Below are 6,017 nucleotides of genomic sequence, written 5' to 3' on the forward strand. Positions count from 1 at the left end.
TTACGTGTCTGAGCTATCCTGGTAATGTCCTGCAATATGCACACTGCATTTGTATCTATTTTAGCTCAGAAAAATTATTGCTGCCTTTTTCCCTTCTGCTCTGCATTAAGTTGTTTCAACAGTAAGAATGGTTGCAGTGGCAGCATGAAAAAATAAGCGAATTTTATATGCTATCTCTTTCTTGGAGTCAGCCATCAGTAAACGGTGAGGAGGGCACAATTCTGACATGATGTTTTGATGTGTAACTGTGAAGGTTGAGATGGTCTTTATTAAAAGTTGTGAACTTCAGTAAATTTTAAACAAAACCGTGATTTAATGCCTTGAAGTGCGAGATGGCACAAACTCATTAATTTTTGGTGATAAACTGTGCTGCATGCGATGGGCTGAGCGCCATGCTCTGGACTTACTCCCTGTAAACAGTAAAATACGATAACTGCTTAAAGTAACTGATGGGGTCTTTAGCAACACAAGGTTCTTGGCTTACATGACCTAAAAAGGTTCATTATAACAGAGGAGGGCTGGCGTCGAGCCCCGCGGCTCTGGCAGCTCCGAGCGGGGAGGGTCGCCCGGCGCAGGGAGCGAGGGAGGGAGGGGAGAGCGAAGCCAATTCCAAGCGGCAGCTCCTGCCCGCTGTGCGCTGGGATAGCGCCGCTGGAAACGGCCCCGGGAGGGCAGGGGGACGGGGATCGGCCGGGAAATCCTCGCATGGCAGCAATAGGAAGAGACGCTTGGAGAGGGATGGAGGGCTGATGGCTGCGACGCAGCCGGAGAGGGAGCTCCGAGCCCTGCACCCCCGTCTGTCTGTCTGTCTGTCTGTCCATCTCTGGGGCAGGCACAGCGCTTGCCCGCACGGCAAAGATGCCGCAGACATGAGGAAAGTTGTCGGATGGAAGGTGGTTATGAGCACAGCGAGTTATAAATCCAAACCCCGGATGAGCAGTATGTATGTAAGAGCACCTAAGGATCTTACATTACCTCCAAGCCTTAATTATCTGACTGAATCTGGCCTAACCTGCTTATCTTCTGAGCATTACTCACGGGGCTCTGGCAGGAGGAGGTGTCGGTGAATACAGGACAGCTCTGGAGCCAGCACCTTTGCCAGTTGAACTGGCAGGTGTTGAGGTTTAATCATGGGGAGGGGGAGAAGTGGGGGGGTGTTTCCTCCTTCCCAGTCTGTCTCTCCTTAATGGATCCAGCTGACTCCAACTCCTGCCCTCTCCAGCCAAGGTGAGCCAGCTCGCCTCCCAACATTCCCTTCCCATTCCCCAAATTCAACAGCCCAACTCCACCTATGGTTAAGGACACCAGGCAGGAGCTTGGCTGCTGGAGCTGCCTTGACTATGGAGATATAGCAGCATCTGTCAGAAAATCTATGTGAAAACAGTACCCGTGCCAGCAAATGGAAACTGTAGCTTTCTAATCAGCTACATTTGATTTGGTTTGATATATTTAACTTCTTTTTTTTTTCTCCCACGATTGGCAAATGTGTTATTCTTTCACAGAAATGAAAACAACCTGCAATTTACTGGATTGCTTTACAGAGTCTTGGTGCAAAGAAGTGTATGTCATTATGACATCTGATATCTTTCAGTGCCATTAATTGTCTTCAAGTGAGGGATGGAAAGCCTCATACCCCATTTTTTCCCCTCCTACACCATCAGAATTGGTCCACTGTTACAAGAAGGCTGGGCAGACCTGGTTCAGATTTGTCTCCATCCGGAGTCTGGGTCATTCGGAAACTCTAATCCTTAACTAAAAGGAAATGATAAAAATACCCATGAAATTAATTTTCACACCTGCAGTTGGAATTAATAATGGCAACCAGAGTGGCATCCTATTTCAGCTCCCTTGAGGTGACTAACAGTCTTGGTCATTAATATAATCCCAACCACCAGAGGAATTCACTGTCTGAGGGATCTACCATGAAAAACAAATGATCCCCAGAGCTATGCCTGCACAATGGAAACTGGCTTTAGTCATGTATTAGTCATTTTATCACAAGATTGTATTTTTGCACTGGGAAGTTTGCGCTCTGTTATTAAAAGACAACAGAACAGAACAACAGCATTTGACTTGGTAATTTGCACACAGGGTTTGATTATGTTTGAGCTTCCTCACTTTAGAAGGATGTGTGTAAATGACTAAGAGCAATAAAAGAAGTCTTCTAAGTGTGAGGCTTTCTAATGCACAGTTCACATGCATTTATTACTGTCTGTGCTTAGCATCCATCCTGCATATATCTATGCTTGTACTTCATCTTGATAAGGGAGTGGTCTATTGCTAAAATGCTGCTTCAATTTTCCCCTGATTCTGCTTTTCTCCCGTAATTGCAAGGGATGAAATGTGTCAAGTGTCTGCTTCACTCGGCTGGGAATCACGGCACTGCCTCTGCAATTTCCCAGCCTTCAAAGATGACATGCAGCTAGCAAACTATAAAGCTAAGCGACTGCTCGGTGGCTCTGAGCTGCCTTCAAAAGGCATTTGCTTCTAGCAGTGGAGCAGCATTAGGACTTCAAGCAGGGCGCAGAATAGGTGTGCACTCGAATCCTTTAGCAGAACCATCTTTCAGAAGGACTTTCTCTAATTATGTTTGTTTAATCCTGCCCTAATGGCCACACGTGATGTGCTCCGAATATCTGAAATGTTTCAGCTTTTATTCTCCTCTGCTGCGAGGACCAGCTTGGCTTGTGAAAAGCAAAAAAACTATTCCCTGTGCCCCAGGAACCATCTGCTCAGGGTGTGAGCACATTTCTACAACTACCTGTACTCATAACACAATGAAGGTGGTCTCTTGCCTCTCCTAAATGTAAAGTCTGATATGGTTTTTTTTTCAGGCAATACACACCTATCCTACAGCACTGCACGCATTGTTCTGGGAGACAGTAATAATCTCCTGGTGCTGCTGAAGAGGTCTTCCTCTGCCTGAAGTTCTTTAGTTGCATATTTGCTATGTCATACAAAGGGACTTAAAGTTCTTTAGCAGTGGTGCAGCACAAGAATTCGAGTGAGAGTTGGAGATACAGGCTTGTCTCCCTGTAATTTGTACAGACATTTCAGCCACAGCTTTTTCCTCTCCATTTAGAGCAGTTACTAGGATCAGTTACTGTGAACGTAGCTTGTGTTATTCCCTGTGGAGCAGGAGACAGGTAGGGCAGTTTCTCTCTTTATTCTTTCTGTCCTCTCTACAGATTTACACCTTTTATAGCTGTTAAGGTAACTACCAAACTACTTAGAGACTGGCTTCTTGCAGTGGCAGGCTAGCACTTTCTGGTGTTAGTTTAGCCCCAGCAGGTTTAGATTCCATCCCCTGCAGTCTCTTCTAACAGGGATTCATTTTTTTTATCTGCCTGAAATTCAAGGTTCAGCCTGAAGATGATTCCAGCAGCACCTAGCAAAGTCCTTTTGTGAGTTATGATACAAAATCAAGCTCTAGGAGCCACTAATAAACAGGTGATATACCATAAGGTTTCTGTAGTTTTCCAGATGACTCAAAGAGCCTGCCATTAGCAAATCTAGCCTTTCAAATTTAAAGGAAAGATATCCATTGTGCCACATTATTCTGCAAGTACAGCTGGGAATGAAAAGCTGGCTGAAGCTGGGTGAGCACCATCTCAGAAGAATCAGGATACCCACACCTTTGTGTCACCAAAATTAAACAGGTCAGTACAGAAAAGGGCACTTCACTCCACAAAGGTCATGTAGTGCCTGGTATTGCATGGGTCAAGCTACCACATGTGAACCCTGATGTCTGCTCACCCTGCTGCTACATAAAAATTTGCACCACCATGTCAACCCACTCCAGCAGTTGCCAGCTGCACAGATTAATTTTTAACTTCTTTTTCGTTTTCCAGGGCTAAGGCAGATGAGTAAACACTTCACACCAAGCCTCAGCTGGGCAAGCTGTTGTCAGCTCAGTGGAGGTGACGGTTTCCAAGTGTCTGTCCTTTCCTTCCCAGACCCCTCTTTCTGAATTTTCTGTTTTCATTGGAGTTTCATTCTGCCTACTGGCTGGACACCAGCAAGAATTCCTCTGATGCCTGTTCACAGCAAAGGTGCTGCAAAGCTGCAGTTATCTGAGCAGAAGAGGGCTGCTACAAGATTTCCTCATGGAAAAAAAAAAAAATAAGTTCAGTTTTAGGCTTCTGGTGGCTTCTCTGAAAGATAACTAAACTTTGCATACATCACTATCTGGAACTTGATCTTGGGGTCAGAAGTACAAGCATGCAAAGTCTGCCTAAGCGAGGATGAAGTGTAAACCCCCTTGTTATCCTCCCTATCACCTGCTTTAACAATACCCAGGTTTGGAGAGGGCCATCCTTTTTTTTTTTTGGACTGGGATTGCAGCTGCCAGGAGTGGAAACTGGGTTTCCTCATCTTCACAATTTGAAGCATAAAAATGGGGTTAAATATTCTGGATATTAGTCCTGCAAACCCCAGGCAGGTGCACCCCCAGCATTGCCACCCACACTGGAAGTCTGATGAAGAGAATGTAGCAGAAAACCCTCTTTCATTACGTAGCAGGTAACTCTTTATTGATGCTACATAAGAATTTTGCCTCATCTGGGGCTGGATGAAAACAGAGGAAGTTTTTCAATGTTTGGCCCTTCATTTGGGAATTTCAACTAATAACACTCTGTCCTTCCTCTGTTTCACAAGTCCCCTAACTAATATACTGGGATGTGTGAAAATATTGCTATGACTCATAGCTTCACAGCCCAAATCCAAACTTCTTTAGAGGCTTGGAGTGGTTGGGGCAAGGGCAAAATTACAGAAATGAAGATGAGATATGTGAGGCTTGTTCTGAGGAGGGAACACCCATAGCATATCAATGCTCTTCAGCACCACCAGCCAGGTAGTAGTAAACAGACAAGAAAAGTGCTTAGTACATCAGACCTTCTGCTTAGAAGCAGTTTTCATCACCATGTGTCCAAATTAGTAAGATATGAAAAAATATACAGTATCCTGGAAAGTTGAAGATATTGGTCTCACCAGAAAACCCAGCAGAAAACTCAGGGATGGGGAATCAGATAGGAGAGCAGAAAAAATCTGAGAGGAAATGAGCAATGTCTGGTACTTAGTTTTATCTCATTTTAGGTGTTCTTTCCTTATAATTCATACTGACAATTAACTATTTATTTCAGGAAAACACAAGAGCTGATGAGGAGGAAAAAGTTGTCATCTGATTCCCTTTGGCTGTCAACTCTACCTAAAGCATATGCTACAGAGGTTCAATGAAATTTTCATTTGGACAGAACACAGACTGCCCCAAGTACAGCACTCACAAGTGTCCAGTCATGTGCAATTCAAGGACTTTGTGGTAAACACCACCTCTGTAATGCAGAACAATAAAGTTATTCTCACCACAGCTGAGCCTGGCTCATTTGTGAGCAGGGTACAGTGAATGTTGTATCAAGCCTGTGAGGATCTGACTGTTTTAGGAATAAACCTTTCAAAGAAGGGAAGACATTGATAAAAAATTGAGGTGCCACAGAAAAGGCCAGATGTTCAACTTTTAGGCCTTTAAAGGGCATGCAAATTTTTTCTCATGGCTGAATGTGCATATTACCCATTGATGTGATCACTTATGCATCCAGCTCATCATCTGAATAGGCAAATATCATATCTTCTGCAGCAACCATACTCAGAATTTAATGCAAAATTCATTCTTTTTGAAAATCAGTCCCCTAGAACACAATGGTAAATCATGCACGATGAAGTGATATGAAGAGAAATGCTGCACCCTTCTTCTGAGGTCTTTATTTCTTTTCTCTAGAAAAAATGTCTCCACCTTGATGCTGAAAGCCACAATTATTATTTCTTCATAGTCACACTGTGTCGCTGCTCAGTGGCTCACATCATTGATTGGGCTCCATTATGCTAAATTCTGGAATGCCCAAGAGCTAAATATAAAGCAGGAGACAACAGATACAAAAATAGATGTGGACCACAAGGTAACCATGAGCCACAGCTACCATGAGCCTGCAGTAGATTTGTCTTCTGAGGTGCAGTGAAGCAAA

At 44.0% G+C, this 6,017-nt stretch overlaps 1 long non-coding RNA gene across 1 annotated transcript; it reads left to right on the forward strand.

Moving 5' to 3' along the window:
- The first annotated feature begins 925 nt into the window (after positions 1–925).
- On the forward strand, positions 926–5,359 carry LOC115948037. The gene is made up of 3 exons (XR_004081903.1): positions 926–943; positions 3,852–3,920; positions 5,142–5,359. It is a non-coding gene; the product is annotated as an uncharacterized LOC115948037 (long non-coding RNA).
- Positions 5,360–6,017: the final 658 nt, after the last annotated feature.

The sequence above is a fragment of the Geospiza fortis genome, unplaced genomic scaffold (assembly GCF_000277835.1).
Source record: "Geospiza fortis unplaced genomic scaffold, GeoFor_1.0 scaffold97, whole genome shotgun sequence".
NCBI lineage: Eukaryota > Metazoa > Chordata > Aves > Passeriformes > Thraupidae > Geospiza > Geospiza fortis.